Source organism: Dermacentor andersoni, chromosome 10 (genome assembly GCF_023375885.2).
Source record: "Dermacentor andersoni chromosome 10, qqDerAnde1_hic_scaffold, whole genome shotgun sequence".
Lineage (NCBI taxonomy): Eukaryota > Metazoa > Arthropoda > Arachnida > Ixodida > Ixodidae > Dermacentor > Dermacentor andersoni.
Window position 1 is genome coordinate 57,917,259 of NC_092823.1, and position 18,564 is coordinate 57,935,822.

Sequence of the window (18,564 nt, forward strand, 5' to 3'; positions counted from 1 at the left end):
GTTAGCAAACGATAGCACGGCAATCAGCACTAGAATATAATTATAACCCTAATACTAATTGTAAATATTCATCTCATCTATGGGATCTAATGCGCGCGCTGTTGCTTTGTCTCTGCGTGTAGTAGTTGAGAGAGCCAGTTTAAGGGCGGAGAAGAAGAAAGAAGAGAAAAGCAAAAACTGCAGCGCCGTGGTTTTAAAGCGCACCCGTGGTAGAGAAACGGAATGCGATATAAGCGTGCGTAGCCATGATACGCACACGACAAACTGCCTTAATATATTTAGACTTGAGGGAAAGCTTCGTTAGCAAACGATAGCACGGCAATCAGCACTCGAATATAATTATAACCCTAATACTAATTGTAAATATTTATCTCATCTATGGGATCTAATGCGCGCGCTGTTGCTTTGTCTCTGCGTGTAGTAGTTGAGAGAGCCAGTTTAAGGGCCGAGTAGTTGGAAGGCATACTTTCTAGGAAAAATGGCCGCTCAAGGAGAAGAGCCAACTCGAGCGGCTTTAGAGGCTAGGAAAACTGCCTTAAAATATTTAGACTTGAGGGAAAGCTTCGTTAACAAACTATAACACGGCAATCAGCACTCGAATACGACGAGAGAAATTACTGAGACGTGGAAAATTCCCTTGAAAAAAAAAAAATCTGGTTTGCTAGGCAAATGCTTGTATGTATTGAACCTCTTAAAAGATGAGGGGTGAAATATGCGCTCACCGAGAGGGCATCTTCGGCACGAGACATCCCCAAGGCACCTTACAGAGATGTGGAGAGCTTCGCGGCCGGAACGAAGCTTCCCTTCTCCGCCGGCCAAGAGGGGGAAACGCGCTTTCCGATCGCTCAAGGTTGCGCGGACAAAGCCTAACTCTAGCGTCTAGGAAAAGCTTAACCAGGTGCGATGGCGGCACGCATAGCGTGGGAAGCTAGCCGCCAGAATAACTATACCAAGGACTGCTGCTGATGAGGGCGAAATACCTTCGTGTAATTATAATAACCCTAATAGGACAACTTTCGAAAAAAAAGGAAACGGCCCAGAGGGCTATACTACGAGAGCTATGACTGATAGTTTTCTCTCTCTCTATATATATATATATATATATATATTCATCTCATCTATGGGATCGCATGCGCGCGCTGTTTCTTTGTCTCTGCGTGTAGTACAGTGAAGAGAGCCAGTTTAAGGGCGGAGAAGAAGAAAGAAGAGAAAAGCAAAAACTGCAGCGCCGTGGTTTTAAAGCGCACCCGTGGTAGAGAAACGGAATGCGATATAAGCGTGCGTAGCCATGATACGCACACGACAAACTGCCTTAATATATTTAGACTTGAGGGAAAGCTTCGTTAGCAAACGATAGCACGGCAATCAGCACTAGAATATAATTATAACCCTAATACTAATTGTAAATATTCATCTCATCTATGGGATCTAATGCGCGCGCTGTTGCTTTGTCTCTGCGTGTAGTAGTTGAGAGAGCCAGTTTAAGGGCGGAGAAGAAGAAAGAAGAGAAAAGCAAAAACTGCAGCGCCGTGGTTTTAAAGCGCACCCGTGGTAGAGAAACGGAATGCGATATAAGCGTGCGTAGCCATGATACGCACACGACAAACTGCCTTAATATATTTAGACTTGAGGGAAAGCTTCGTTAGCAAACGATAGCACGGCAATCAGCACTCGAATATAATTATAACCCTAATACTAATTGTAAATATTTATCTCATCTATGGGATCTAATGCGCGCGCTGTTGCTTTGTCTCTGCGTGTAGTAGTTGAGAGAGCCAGTTTAAGGGCCGAGTAGTTGGAAGGCATACTTTCTAGGAAAAATGGCCGCTCAAGGAGAAGAGCCAACTCGAGCGGCTTTAGAGGCTAGGAAAACTGCCTTAAAATATTTAGACTTGAGGGAAAGCTTCGTTAACAAACTATAACACGGCAATCAGCACTCGAATACGACGAGAGAAATTACTGAGACGTGGAAAATTCCCTTGAAAAAAAAAAAATCTGGTTTGCTAGGCAAATGCTTGTATGTATTGAACCTCTTAAAAGATGAGGGGTGAAATATGCGCTCACCGAGAGGGCATCTTCGGCACGAGACATCCCCAAGGCACCTTACAGAGATGTGGAGAGCTTCGCGGCCGGAACGAAGCTTCCCTTCTCCGCCGGCCAAGAGGGGGAAACGCGCTTTCCGATCGCTCAAGGTTGCGCGGACAAAGCCTAACTCTAGCGTCTAGGAGAAGCTTAACCAGGTGCGATGGCGGCACGCATAGCGTGGGAAGCTAGCCGCCAGAATAACTATACCAAGGACTGCTGCTGATGAGGGCGAAATACCTTCGTGTAATTATAATAACCCTAATAGGACAACTTTCGAAAAAAAAGGAAACGGCCCAGAGGGCTATACTACGAGAGCTATGACTGATAGTTTTCTCTCTCTCTATATATATATATATATATATATTCATCTCATCTATGGGATCGCATGCGCGCGCTGTTTCTTTGTCTCTGCGTGTAGTACAGTGAAGAGAGCCAGTTTAAGGGCGGAGAAGAAGAAAGAAGAGAAAAGCAAAAACTGCAGCGCCGTGGTTTTAAAGCGCACCCGTGGTAGAGAAACGGAATGCGATATAAGCGTGCGTAGCCATGATACGCACACGACAAACTGCCTTAATATATTTAGACTTGAGGGAAAGCTTCGTTAGCAAACGATAGCACGGCAATCAGCACTAGAATATAATTATAACCCTAATACTAATTGTAAATATTCATCTCATCTATGGGATCTAATGCGCGCGCTGTTGCTTTGTCTCTGCGTGTAGTAGTTGAGAGAGCCAGTTTAAGGGCGGAGAAGAAGAAAGAAGAGAAAAGCAAAAACTGCAGCGCCGTGGTTTTAAAGCGCACCCGTGGTAGAGAAACGGAATGCGATATAAGCGTGCGTAGCCATGATACGCACACGACAAACTGCCTTAATATATTTAGACTTGAGGGAAAGCTTCGTTAGCAAACGATAGCACGGCAATCAGCACTCGAATATAATTATAACCCTAATACTAATTGTAAATATTTATCTCATCTATGGGATCTAATGCGCGCGCTGTTGCTTTGTCTCTGCGTGTAGTAGTTGAGAGAGCCAGTTTAAGGGCCGAGTAGTTGGAAGGCATACTTTCTAGGAAAAATGGCCGCTCAAGGAGAAGAGCCAACTCGAGCGGCTTTAGAGGCTAGGAAAACTGCCTTAAAATATTTAGACTTGAGGGAAAGCTTCGTTAACAAACTATAACACGGCAATCAGCACTCGAATACGACGAGAGAAATTACTGAGACGTGGAAAATTCCCTTGAAAAAAAAAAAAATCTGGTTTGCTAGGCAAATGCTTGTATGTATTGAACCTCTTAAAAGATGAGGGGTGAAATATGCGCTCACCGAGAGGGCATCTTCGGCACGAGACATCCCCAAGGCACCTTACAGAGATGTGGAGAGCTTCGCGGCCGGAACGAAGCTTCCCTTCTCCGCCGGCCAAGAGGGGGAAACGCGCTTTCCGATCTCTCAAGGTTGCGCGGACAAAGCCTAACTCTAGCGTCTAGGAAAAGCTTAACCAGGTGCGATGGCGGCACGCATAGCGTGGGAAGCTAGCCGCCAGAATAACTATACCAAGGACTGCTGCTGATGAGGGCGAAATACCTTCGTGTAATTATAATAACCCTAATAGGACTACTTTCGAAAAAAAAGGAAACGGCCCAGAGGGCTATACTACGAGAGCTATGACTGATAGTTTTCTCTCTCTCTATATATATATATATATATATATTCATCTCATCTATGGGATCGCATGCGCGCGCTGTTTCTTTGTCTCTGCGTGTAGTACAGTGAAGAGAGCCAGTTTAAGGGCGGAGAAGAAGAAAGAAGAGAAAAGCAAAAACTGCAGCGCCGTGGTTTTAAAGCGCACCCGTGGTAGAGAAACGGAATGCGATATAAGCGTGCGTAGCCATGATACGCACACGACAAACTGCCTTAATATATTTAGACTTGAGGGAAAGCTTCGTTAGCAAACGATAGCACGGCAATCAGCACTAGAATATAATTATAACCCTAATACTAATTGTAAATATTCATCTCATCTATGGGATCTAATGCGCGCGCTGTTGCTTTGTCTCTGCGTGTAGTAGTTGAGAGAGCCAGTTTAAGGGCGGAGAAGAAGAAAGAAGAGAAAAGCAAAAACTGCAGCGCCGTGGTTTTAAAGCGCACCCGTGGTAGAGAAACGGAATGCGATATAAGCGTGCGTAGCCATGATACGCACACGACAAACTGCCTTAATATATTTAGACTTGAGGGAAAGCTTCGTTAGCAAACGATAGCACGGCAATCAGCACTCGAATATAATTATAACCCTAATACTAATTGTAAATATTCATCTCATCTATGGGATCTAATGCGCGCGCTGTTGCTTTGTCTCTGCGTGTAGTAGTTGAGAGAGCCAGTTTAAGGGCGGAGAAGAAGAAAGAAGAGAAAAGCAAAAACTGCAGCGCCGTGGTTTTAAAGCGCACCCGTGGTAGAGAAACGGAATGCGATATAAGCGTGCGTAGCCATGATACGCACACGACAAACTGCCTTAATATATTTAGACTTGAGGGAAAGCTTCGTTAGCAAACGATAGCACGGCAATCAGCACTCGAATATAATTATAACCCTAATACTAATTGTAAATATTTATCTCATCTATGGGATCTAATGCGCGCGCTGTTGCTTTGTCTCTGCGTGTAGTAGTTGAGAGAGCCAGTTTAAGGGCCGAGTAGTTGGAAGGCATACTTTCTAGGAAAAATGGCCGCTCAAGGAGAAGAGCCAACTCGAGCGGCTTTAGAGGCTAGGAAAACTGCCTTAAAATATTTAGACTTGAGGGAAAGCTTCGTTAACAAACTATAACACGGCAATCAGCACTCGAATACGACGAGAGAAATTACTGAGACGTGGAAAATTCCCTTGAAAAAAAAAAAAATCTGGTTTGCTAGGCAAATGCTTGTATGTATTGAACCTCTTAAAAGATGAGGGGTGAAATATGCGCTCACCGAGAGGGCATCTTCGGCACGAGACATCCCCAAGGCACCTTACATTTTATCTTAAATAAATGCCAGTGGCAATCGCTGCGATAACATTTAGAGGAAGGGCGCGGGTATGAAGGAGCACCGATTTTGGAGGCACAAATCAGAACAATCACCAGACTGGGGATAAGAAGAGAAGCTTTAGGAAGCGCGGAGAATATTTCTTCAGAAAAAGAAAGCTTCGAGAACGTTCTTTAGAACTTGGTGCCTTTAAATTAAGGCGACATCGTTTACGTGCCAGTGGCAAACAACTTAAACCTTTGTCGCACAGATCGTTCGCATTCTTTATTACTTAATCTTGCTTCCTGCTTTGCGCGCATGCCATTTTGCTTCAACATTTGAAGTACTGCTGGAAAGTATTCCGCACAAAATTTAATAGCTTGGTACGCTGCAAATTTCTTTAAAGTTTGGTGAGCCACTGATTACATTGACATCCTTCTTCGCTCAAAGTAGATTTGAGTTTAACACTATCATCATCTATGCATTATTGTTAAGTGCGGTCGAAGGCTAGATTATGTTTATGAGGGCTATTGTGTTATAAATACTGCAATTATTTGTAGGCAATGCGACGTTAACGTGTTTCCTTTTAGAAATATGTATTGTATAGCCTTTACAAAAAGGACTGCAGCCAAATTTATTTCCTACGCACATCGCCTACCGATTTTGCATTCTTGGACAACTGACCATGAGTGTTGATGAACATGAAATGATATTTAAAGTAATAAGGCATTTAAATGAATATAGCTCAATTACCTAGCGCATAGTCAGGTTTCCATATCATTTATCTCGTGGTACTCAATCTAGGGCTTTTAAGTATCTGGTGTTATTACGCCGATTTGATTTTTAATGTCGATGCGAAAGGACAGGTTTAGATAAAGTAATAAATCTTCGTGTCATTGTTCAAATCTCAGCGGGAAGTCTTGATGGATAAACCGTTAGGATCGATGATCGTCAAGCTAAGATAGTTTATGCTTGAGAATAATGCACTCCAGAAACTTGGAAATTTTCCATGCTCGTAAAACAGGCCACAACCTAGTTACGTCATCCTTTCTACCAACTTGTGCATAGGAGAGATACCGCTGTCTCATTATTGTTAGTTTTACATGGCTGCCGTAACCATGAGAGGCGATGGCTAGTATTTCCCAGGATCCATGTTGCACCTAAAGATAGGTACCCAAGAATGCCGATGAAGGACAAGACACTACCAGAATTCGAAGTTAAAAGGGTGTGTAATAAACTGCAGTAGGTTCACATTGTCACGTAGTTGTGACGTTAAAGGAAGCAGCAAAACTGGGAATGACGGAACTAGCATTTTAATGGGCGAACTTCTGCCCTCAACAAAAGGCTACACTATAAGAACAGCGATAGCGGCGAACACAATCGGCGATCGTCGAACATCTGATCCGTGGGTCAAGCGTGTCAGCTTTTCTATATGAGCCACGGAACGTTCCAGAGAAATCCCTAGTGCCCCCGTCGCGTCATGCTAGTGCTAGGCGCGTCATGCACTGAGCGATAACATTTGTTAAACCATGAAACGCGCTCCCCTGAAAAAGATATTTCCCGGGTTCACATCATCCCATGAAATCATATCATATCATCACATCATATCACATCAGTGGCAGATAATTTTCTTGTCCACTTTAGCTTTTAATTTCTGCGCTTCACATTAACGTAGCAAAAATTATCGCATGCTTTTCATTTGTCCAATATACGTTGGGTACATATGGTGATACACAAGCATCACTCTGACAAATACCGGTGCAAGGTAGCCTGTGACCACGGAGTAGCACTCTCCTCGCATACCCAACTAATATCTTCGCGACAAAACACACCTGATGCCCCCCCCCCCCCGAAACAGAAGTGCTAATGAGATCGCCCAGGCGCCTGTGCGTGCCTTATCCGCCGGCAAAAGAGGGCATGCGAAGGGAGTTTCCCCTCCGCTCCTCCTCCATGAACGCCCAATCTAGAAATTATGCATATCGAGTGAGCCTGGCTTCCATGCCGGAAGGAAACGCCTCGTGACAAAATGTGAACTGAAAGTTGAATGATGGCTCGTTAGTCCAAAAAGTCATAGGGCACATCGGAGCAGATGTTTTCTTGGCAAAAGGAGCTGGATCAGTACCCGCGTGACAGGCTAATATGGTCAGTCATGTTCAATTTCAATCTTCATCGTCTTTATGTCACGTGGCGCTTCCATCTGATTTTATAGAGGGTCGGCCTTTTCTGCCCTCCCCGCATGCCCGATTTCAGTAATGCAAGATTAAGCAGTGAATTTTACAGCGAAGCTGTTTATACAAACCCTCAGGCGCTGGTCCGTGCGTTTACCCGTCGCATCGACACAAACATTCGTCTCCAGTTTCTTTCGAATGATCCGCAACTCTCCATCCAAAGTAGGTGTAATGAGGAAAAATATCCAATGTTGGCCGATAAAATGGGGCAAGCATAACGTCGACTTACGCTTACTTGTCAATGTTAGTTTATAGTGAAGTCGTAAACGTTGCTGAGTTCCCGTCTGCTATCCATACATAGCCGTCTAGGGAGGCAGTATGGTTACCGAATACAGCTGTAACTTGTTTTATCGAAACTATCCTGAAACAACATACATTACAATAAGCCGCCAGGATGACTAACATTATGCCGAGGTTTATTTACTTTTTGCTAAATCGGTAGTTCACATTAAAGTTGTAACTGTTGTAGAATATCCGTCTGCCATGCGACGCGGTATTTGCACACGTCACTACTGCATAACAGATTAAAAATAAATCATGCCACAGTCAGATGATGTATTTGTTGTCTTCGTCTTTCAACATGTATATATATATATATATATATATATATATATATATATATATATATATATGTATATATATATATATATATATATATATATATATATATATATATATATATATATATATATATATATATATATATATATATGTGTGTGTACATGTATGCATCGACCGATGTCAAACACACCGTAGCTTCGCCGCTCGTCTTTATTCACAGAGGGGAAAGGCAGATGAATTTTTATGAACATTTTGAACTAAATGCTGGTTCCATCATTAAGAAATATCGGTTACAGTAAAACATGACTGCCTTCACATTCGCCCTTTATAATCGCTTCATACTTCACATAAAAATTTACATATCAAAATGTTTTCAATATTCGCCCGAAACTACCGTTATCAGAAGCAAAGTATGTCTGCCTAGCCTGCGAACACCAAGCATTGCACTCTGAAAATGTTTAAAAAAATATTGTGTGGCCTAAAAACACCTTTGCATTGAAATAAATCTCTTCCAATAGTGGCTTTATTGCGGGCTGCTCAGTATATCCTTAGATAGTAGTTTCACGAGTAAGCTTATTCAGACATTCATTTAAAATGCGTATTATTTACCTTACAGACAAAAACAATTTCCAAAGTTGAATTTCATGTAGCTGAAAAGGTTTGCTTTATGGTTAGTTCATGTTTCACGCACTTTATTAACGCTGTTCCCAATGTTATACAAAGCCGCTTCGAGCTAAATGCTCGTCGAGAATAAACATTAGGAGAAAGAATCGCGCTCTTAGGTGTGCGGCTGTAATTCTACGCCAAGACTCAATATGACTGAGTTGGCATTTTGCAGTAAACAGAATTAAAATTTTGATTCTTAATCTTATTAGTGAAAGTAGCCAGCATTTATCAAACTGTACAAATGCCACAAACGCAGGCTGCGCATACTTTTTGGCTCTACAGCTATATTTGAAATTACAAGAAATGTGAGGATAACCCACACTGAATTCTATATTTTGAGTGTAAGATATGTTAGTAATATTGTTGACGTGTCTTATGTCGTGAAGTTAAAAAGTTCACTGCTGAACGAATTTTGGCCGAATAATTATTTTTATGGATTGGCTGGTAATCGGTCTAGAAATTGTAGGCGCTCTATTTAATTCCCCAAGCCGCATTCACTGAACTAGACATGTCTGGTAATGAAACGTCTAAAAAAATTTTTGTTTAATCATGGTGCTTTACGTGCCAAAACCACGATCTCATTATGATGTCCACCGCAGTGGGAACCCCGGAAATTTGGGCCACCACCTAAGGTTTCTTAAGGTGCACCAAACTCCAAATACATAGGTGTTTTCGCATTTCGCCCCCATCGAAATGCTGCCACCGTGGCCGGGATGCCATCCCGCGACCTCATGCTTAGCCGCTCAACACCATAGCCACTAAGCAACCACGCTGGTCGTTTTCAAACGTGTCATGATTGGAATAAATGCTAATGCAACAAAAACAGTGTAGCTGCTTAGTGCTGCATATATGGCTGTTTGAAAATCTTGGTGAACCTAGCACCTGTACTAGTGTCACCGCCTAGTACGAAGACGGGAAAGCCGGTGTAAAGGACGTACAAAAGCACTTTATCATAGCAAACTTCCTTGCCTTTCACTCATTTTCATCTCTCTCGCTCTCTCTCTCTCTCTTGGTGGAACAGGTGTTTTCAACTGCGTAGTTGTAGTCCGTTCGAAAATTCTTTTCTCATTATAGTCACGCCAAGAACAATATGAGAACGTTAACCTTCAAGGCACCTTGAAGATTAATTAATAGTTCGTGCTATAGAATTCGAGACGAGTGTTTTAAAATATGCATAGTCTACATGAGTGGTACAGTCAAACGGGGAGGTGGAAATGCTGCATTATATTCAGACGGCGAGTATAAGAGAGTGAGGCGAAGAAAGCCATCCCAGTTTTTTTCGGAATGCCGAGGGAATTTATTCATTTGCTTTGAATAAACGCATTTTCTTCGCTTCTACTGTTTTAGAAACGAATCATATCTTCTACAAAGGTCAGAAAGCTGCGACATCAGGAGAAAGGTAGGTTGCTTTGCTTGCACCATCTCAGAGCAAATAGCAGTTACACGGTTGTAAAGACATTTGGACTACGTTTTATGAAAACCGAATCCGCGTAAGGTCAGGAATTCCGCGTAAGGAATTCCGCGTAAGGTCAGGGGGCATATTTATGCCCCACCTCTACCCCGCAGCATGGACCCCGAGTTCCATCAGGGCCGTCGGCAGGCCTGTAGTGAAGCCATTTGGCGACGCTACGGCTCGCAAGATGCAGTGGTCTACACAAACGCAGCCAGACAAACTCGCGGCGACCTCATGACCGCGGTGGTGGCGGATCACAACGGAGGATTGATAGAACACACAAAAATCACGGCTGGCCAAGTGGTGGAAGCGGAGGAAACTGCGATTGCCATGGCCATGCATGCGGAAGCGAATACCGTCATCAGCGACAGCAAGCAGGCCATCGGCAATTTCGTCCGTGGTAGAATTTCCAAACAGGCGTACCATGTCCTCACACGACGCCCCCTAAGCGGCTTGAAAACCCTCGTGTGGACCCCCGCTCATGCGGCTGTGCCCGGCAACAAGTCGGTTCACAGTTTGGCTCGAGATCTCGCGCGCCGAGCCTCGTCCGCGGATGCGGACGGCGTGAATGAGGAGGAGAGACACGAGGAACCCTGCGAGACTTATTATGAAATAGCCCATCGGTATCGCTTGAGGCGCCGCGCGCTCCCACCACCGGCCAAGCAACTCGACAAAACGCAAGCGGTCGCGTTTCGGCGACTTCAGGCAAACACACCCCACACCCACACCCAAAATACGTTACCAAAATCACAGGGGGCAAGGAAAGCGACAAATGTCGGCTCTGTTCAGAAGGAGGAACACTCGCGCACATAATGTGGGAATGCACTTCGCTCCCGTTCTCTCATCCCACCGTCAGCAGCGAGACTGACTGGACAGCCTGGCTCAGTTCCGGGGACGTCGACCGACAACTTGAACTGGTGGACTGGGCGGAAGAGGCCAAGCAGGCCCAGGGCCTTACTTGAGCCCAAATGCTAAGCCACGTCCCTCTTTACCCTTCCCCCTTTCAATAAAGTTTATCACCACCACCACCACCACCGAGAGTGAACGTTTATCGAGTTCTTATGGCTCGTGATGTTCAGTGCTCAAGTGCCAATAACAACAGCAGTCAACGATCAAGTGTGTCGTGAAGTATGTTCCAGAGAAATTGCAGACAAGATTTTACCTAATGCGCATTTTTTTACTAGACATTTGTTGTACCTTGGATGAGCACATTTTCTCCTAACCTAATACCAGTGTCAATCGCTACGATAAGATTTAGGGCAAAGGGGCTGGTATGAAGGAGCATCAATATTGGGGGGACAAATTAGAAAAAGGGCCACGCAGCAGACGCACATGACAGGGGATAGGAAGTGGCGATTTAGGAAGCGCAGAAATTATTTCTGAAGAAAAAAAGCTTCGAGAACGTTCTTTACAAATTGACGCCTTTATATGAAAGTAACATCCTTTACGGGCACGCCGTGAACACCTTAAAGCATTATCGCACAGATCGCTCGTGTTCTTTACTACTTAATCTTGCTTCCTGCCTTGCGCGCAGGATATATTGCTTCAACATTTGAAGTACTACAGGAAAGTATTCCGCATAGAATTGAATAGCTAATACGCTGCAAATTTCCTTAAATTTTGTTGCGTCACTGATTAGCTTGACGTCCTTCTTCACTGAAGATAGATTTGAGCTTAACACTGGCACCATATTTCCAGTATTTGTAAAGTGCACTCGAAGGCTAGGTTATTTTTATGGGCGCTATTGCGTTTTAAATGTGCGATTATTCGTAGGCAATGTAATGCTTACGTATATAATTGTAGAAATATTATTATATAGCCTTTAAAAAGAGGGAAACTGCCAAATTTCATTTCTGAGCACATCGCGTACCGCTTCTGCATTCTTGGAGAACTGACCGTGAGTTTTAATGAACACAAAATGACATTTAAAGTAATCAGGAATGCAAATAAATATAGCTCAATTACGTAGCGCATACTCAGGCTTCCATATAATTTACCTCGTGATACTCAGTCGAGGGTTTTTAAAATCTGGTGTTATTACGCCCATCTGATTTCTAATGTCGATGCCAAAGTACAGGTCGTATATACAGTTTTAAAGCTTTTTGTCACTGTTTAAATCTCAGGGGGAAGTCAAGGTGGATAAAGCGTTAGAATCGATGATTTTCAAGGTAAGATATCTTATGCTTGAGAATGATACAGTCCAGAAACATGGAAATTGCGAATGCTGGTGAAAGAGGGCGCAAATTAGTTACGTCTTCCTTTCTTCCAACTTGTGCATGGGAGAGATTGTGGCTGTTTTTCATTATTTATTGCTTTCGCGTCGCCGTTATAAGCATAAGTGGCGCTGGCTAGCACTTCCCGGGTTCCGTCTTGCAATTAAATATAAGTACCAAAGAATGCCGACGGGGGACAAGCCGCAAGCGTAGCACAATTCGAACAGGGCGTGTAATAAACAGGCAACGGGGCCTATTGCCACGTAGTAGGGACGGTGAAGAAACCAGCAAAACTAGAAACGACGCCTCCGTTATTTTATTGGGCGAACTTGTGTCCTCAGAAACAGGCTACACTCAATGGACCGCGATAGCGGCGAAAGCAGTCGGCGATCGTCGAAAATCTGATCAGCGGTTCAAGTGCGTCAGCTTTTAAAGATGAGCCATCGAACGTTCTCAAGAAATCGCAGGTGCCCACGTGTCTTCCAAAAAGTTCTAGACCATTCACGTCGCGCATACACGCAATCAGATCGCACAAGGTTCGGCTACAACAGACAGCGGTTAGAACCATCGATTGCATTCCAGAAACTTCCGATACGTGCAGGCGCGTCCTGTACTCAAAAATATCATTTGTTAGACGGTGAGAAGCGCTTACCCGAAAACATAAACCAGACCACGTGTCAAAATTACACCAGAGGCCGGTTATTTGCTTGTCCATTTTAATTTCCCTTTAGCTTATGATTTCGGCGTTTTAGATTAAAGTATCAAAAATTATCGTATGCTTTCCGTTTGTCCAACATCTGTTAAGGAGATATGGTGATACACAAGCACCAATTTAGTACATAACATTGCAAGGTAGACTGTGACCACGGAGTGACACTCCTCTCGTGCGCAACTAATGTCTCAGCGACAGAAGACAAATAATGCCCCCCCCCCCTCATAAATGTAAATGAGATCGCCCCGACGACGGCGCATGCCTTATCTGCCAGCACATCAGCGCATGCGCTGGCCGTTTCCCCTCCGCTCCTCCTCAACTTTTAGCGTCATACTTCCACTGCTGCCTTACACTGAACTTTCCCCTCCTCCATTATTTCTTGAGTAGAGCCGTGCGGGCCCTTGTCAATATGGCAAATCTGCAAGCCGCCACATTTTGGTTCAACCACAATTTTTTATTCTTGAAAATCGCACATAATTTCAAACGCCGTTAATCGAATTTGTCCAATCTAGAAATTATGGATATCGATCGAGCACTCCTGGCTTCTACGTCGGAAGGAAACGCCTCGTTACAAAATGTGCATTGACATTTGAAAAGTCCAAACAGTCACAAGGCACATCGGAGCATATGTTTGCTCGGCGAAACATGCCAGATCAGTAGCTGCGTGACAGCCTGGTACGTTGAATCATGTTCAATTTCGAACTTCGTCGTCTTTTTTACACGTGGCTTTGCCATCTGATTTTACAGCGAGGCGGCCTTTTCTCCGCTCCCGGCTTGCCCGAGTTCAATATTCCGAGACGAAGCATTGAATTTTACAGCGAAGCTGTGTATAGCTACTGGCGCTGGTAGATGTCCGTGCATTGACGCGTCGCGTCGACACAAACATTCGTCTCCAGTTAAACGCAAACACTCCGTAGCTCTCAATCTAATGTAGGTATCATGAAAAAAAAAACATTAGGAAATTGGTCGCTAAAACGGCACTACCATAACGTTGACTTTCACTTTCTTGTCGCTGTTAGCTCAGAGTGACGTTCTAAACGTTACAAAATTCCCATCTGCTCTCAATACATGGCCGTCTAGGGAGGCAATATGGTTACAGCAAACAGCTTTAACTTGTTTTTCGAAACTATCCAGAAACAAATTGTTAGAATAAGCCGCCAAGATGACTCTAACGTTATGCCGAAGTATAGTTATTTTTGATAATTCGGTAGTTCATAGTAAAATTGTAACTATTGAAGAATTTCCATCCGCCATGTGGCGAGGTACTTGCACACGTCACTACTCAATAAAAGAATAAAAATAAATCACTCCGCACTCTGAAGATGTATTTGGTGGCATTGTCTTTCGATAGTAATAATAATAATAATAATAATAATAACAATAATAATAATAATAATAATAATAATAATAATAATAATAATAATAATAATAATAATAATAATACATAGATGCGTTGATTGATGCCAAACACACCATATCTTCACCACTGCTCCTTCTTCCCAGAGGGAAAAGGTTGATGAATTTTTTATGAATATTTTGAATGAAATTCTATTCCCAAATTTAAGAAAAATGGGGTACAATAAAACATGACTGCCTCCAAATGTGCCATATAATTTCCATCATACCTCTAAAAAAAGGTACTCATCAAAACTTTCTTACCATTCCCCGGAAACTACCGTTATCAGCATTAAAATTAACCAGTGAACATCTTGTAAAAAGAACAAACACGCCACACTGAAAATGTTTTAAAAAACATTGTATGGCCTAAAAGCACTTTTGCATTGAAATAAATCGCATCCCACAGTGGCCTAACTGCGAGCTGCTCAGAATATCCTTAGATCGTAGTTTCACGGGCCAGTATATTTAGGCATTCATTTGATATGTGTATTATGTACCTTAAGGGCCAAATCAATTTGCAAGGTTGCATTTGATGTAGCTGAAGAAGTGCGCTTTATGGCTACTTTATGTTCCAGAGATTTTAATAACGCAGTTGCCATTGTTTTAACACGCCGATTTGAGCTAAATTCTGATGGAAGACGAACATATATATATATAATGAATCGCGCTCTGGGGTATGCGGCTGTTATACTTCGTCAAGACTCAATACAATTGTTTTTTTTTTCATTTTGCAGAAAACACAATACACGTTTTGATATTAAAACTTATCAGTAAAGCTACGTAGCATATATCAAACTGAAAAAAATGCCGCAAGCACAGGTTACATATACCTTTTGGCTCTACCACCTGGATAATATATAAGAAAAAAATGTGACAAGAATCCGCGTACAATTCTAAATTTCGAGTGCCAAGTAGGTTAGTAAAATCATTGATGTATGTGATGGCGTGATTCTAAAAGGTTGCCTGCTGAACGTAGTTTGACACAAGAATCATTTTAGGGGTTCGCGGGTGATCGGTCTAGAAAGTGTAGGCTCTCTATTAGGTCCCAAAACCGCGTTCACTGAATTAGACCTGTCTAGTACTGAAACATTTAAAACAATTTTATCAAATAATTCTGCTTTATGTGCCCAAACTAAGATCTGATTATGATGTTCACTGCAGTGAGAACTCGAAAAATTTGGGCCTCCACCCGAGGTTTTTAACGTTCACCTAAATCTAAGTATATGGGTGTTTTCGCATTCCTCCACCATCGAAATGCGGCCGCCGTCGCCGAGATTCGATCCCGCGACCTCGTGCTTAGCCGCCGAACACCATAGCCACTAAGAAACCGTGGCAGTTCGTTTTGAAATGTTTTACGATTGCAATAAATGCTAATGCAGCAGCGACAGCGTACATGCTTATTGCTTCATATATGGCAGTTTGAAAATCTTCGGGAAACAGGTGTTTGTCCACTGTGCACTTGGCTTCAGTTCAAAAATCATTTTCTCGTGAACGTCACCACAAAAATAATAGGAGAACCTTAACCTTCAAGCGCAGCTTGAAGTTTAATGACTACTCCATGCTGTAATATTCAGGAAGTGTGTTTTCAATTGGCGTAGTTTATATGGGGGGTTCAGCCAATCGGGGACGAGGAGAAGCTGGCTTATTTTCAGGACGCCCGTATATACGTGTGCGCCAAAGAAAGCTTTCGCAGTTTTTTTCGTACTTCCGAGGGATTTCATTAATTTGCTTTGAGTAAAATCATATTGTTCGCTTCTACTGCTTTAGAGACGAATCACATCGTCTACCAAAGTCGGGAAGTTGCGACATCGGAAAAAAAAGGTAAGTTGCTTTGCTGCCACCAACCAGAGAGAAATATTCAGTTGAACGGTTGTATAGACATTTGGACTAAGCTCTATGAAAACTGAATAAGAATCAATATTTCTGCCAAGTTTAATAGCGGAAAAAGTTGCAACTTGAGTTCATCTTGAGTTCTTCATTGAGTTCTCGAGTTCTTCATTCTTCATCATGATGTAGTGATCACGAAAGTCTGCAAAGGAAATTGTGTGACAAATGTGCTAGAAATCGCCAGGATATTGAAATTATCGAACTTATAATTATTCCATATTCTGCTTATGAACGCATTGAGAAAATGACAAAGCGTCCTGTAGATTGAAGCGTACACAAACAGGACGTTTTTAGAGACCCAGAGCTCAGCGCCAGTTTGTTGCACATCAAGATCACAACTACCTATTATTGCTGTCCTTATTAGGGCACAATCCCTATATGTACCATCGTTCATTCGAGATTAAGTCCTCGAGGGGAAACGCAGCGGCGACACCAATGGTACAAGCACTATCACAATCATCATCAATGGCAAATACACCGGTAAGCGTAAATCACCCGATTCTTCGCCAATCATCCATAGTGGGTATGAGTTACTCTTGAAGGCAAGCGAGCAAGCCAGACGCGTGATAGCGATGGTTAATAAATGGAATTAAGAATGATGATAAAGTGGATTAAGTGGATGACTCCGGCGAGTTAAATAAAATAGGATTAGAAGATGAGTAAGCGAATTAAGTAGAAGACACCATCCCATACCCCTGTAGCGCCCTGAGGCATTTACCCTCGCATTTAAAAAAATGCAGAAGACAGCGCATTAGCCGGGATGGCTAAGGGAAGTAGACTAAGCGAATTCAGGTGATGTGTGAATCATATGTCCGGCTTTGTTGCATCGGCTGTTAGGCTTTGGCCTTCAAGTCGTCTTAGGGGTACCATAAGAGAGCCTGTGAAATTTTTTCGACTATTGAGGCGTCGAGTTGGCGCAGACGGCTTATGATTCTCGCGGCCCACATCTAGCGACATGTTATGAAAGAAAGAAAGTAGCCTTTCGGCCGGGAAAGGACCGCTCCCTATTACCGCACTTGAAGTGACCGTTGACTGCTTCTGAGGTTAGCGCTTCTATTGATCATTATTTGATTATCGCAACGACCAGCATTTGCTCGAGACAGAAGGTGATGCTGCGTTATCAACAAAAACATGCCTCTTTTTGAAACAGAAGGAACCTCGACAAGTGCGGTTACGCGTTTCAAGAGTTTATTCGATTCTCCAGAATTAGGTTTTTTTGTGCGTCCTAGATCGAACGGTGCAGCCATTTGTTCTTTTCTGCGGTTATCGAATGTTCTCGGTGGTACATTGCGGGTATACCAATGTAATTACTTTGCATCCGTTTTTATTATATTGTCAAACTTTTTAATGCTCTTTAATAGTGCATTACTCAAGAAGTTCCCATTACATATAATTACTAGCGCATGAAACCTTCACACTTAACTGGAAACGCTATCGAGCTTACACTGTTTTTAATGGTGGATGTGTAATTGGTCCTGATAATTGTTCTATGGTATCATGATCGTTCCTCATTCATTTCGGCGCTAAAGCTTTTCTCAACCACATCTGCTCTCAGCGAGCAGCCTCCGCCTCATAGCTGTGACTTTTGCGTTTCTCGAACTCCTCAACAGCGTGTAGCTTTTTCGGGTAATGATGCATTCCTCAGACTTCATCAAACAATAACAAAAAGAAGACACAGAAAATTGGCAAAGGTGTCATACGGCATTTAGTATCAAAGGATATTCAAGAGTATTTGTGGCTCTAGTTTGGGGGAACATGTGTTGCACCAGTAAGCGCCTATGTATAAATGTAAAATTTAAATTATTTATTATGCTTTAAGTGCCAAAACCACGACCTGAACATGAGGTACGCCGTAGTGGGGAACACCGGGAATTCGGATCGAGTGGGGTTCTTTAACGTGTACATAAATCTATGTACACGGGCGTTTTCGTATTTTGCCCCCATCCAAATGGGGCCACCATGGCCGGAACTCGAAGTCGCGACCTCGTGCTTAGCAGCCCATGTATTTTGGTAAATAATCACTGTCGCAACGTCGTACATAATTGTTAGTTAACACATTCAACAATAATACAGTTCATTTAAATTTCGCATTAGGCGTTGACAATCCCAGCCAAATAGACTACAATAGTAGTGACTGAGCAGTTAAATAGGCAAAAACTACTAAGAAACTGTTTTTTTTACTAGTGACGAAAACAGCTATTAGTTTTACCAGCCTTTACTAGTTTTACTTGTACAGAATTATCATTAAGCCAGTAAAATGCATACTAAAATCCTAAAGGAACACATTTACTTAATATGGTTACGGACAGATAAAAGAAGATATAGGAAGAAGAATATCGCGAGACGCTGGCTACTGCGTGTTCTCGCT

General features: G+C 42.8%; 1 long non-coding RNA gene across 1 annotated transcript in view; it reads left to right on the forward strand.

Annotated features, from left to right (window-relative positions):
• Positions 1–16,019: 16,019 nt before the first annotated feature.
• Positions 16,020–18,564, forward strand: part of LOC129388290 (uncharacterized) — a 30,467-nt gene continuing 27,922 nt past the window's right edge. The window contains exon 1 of the long non-coding RNA XR_011890375.1: positions 16,020–16,130. This is a non-coding gene — a long non-coding RNA (uncharacterized lncRNA). The remainder of the gene's footprint in view (positions 16,131–18,564) is intronic.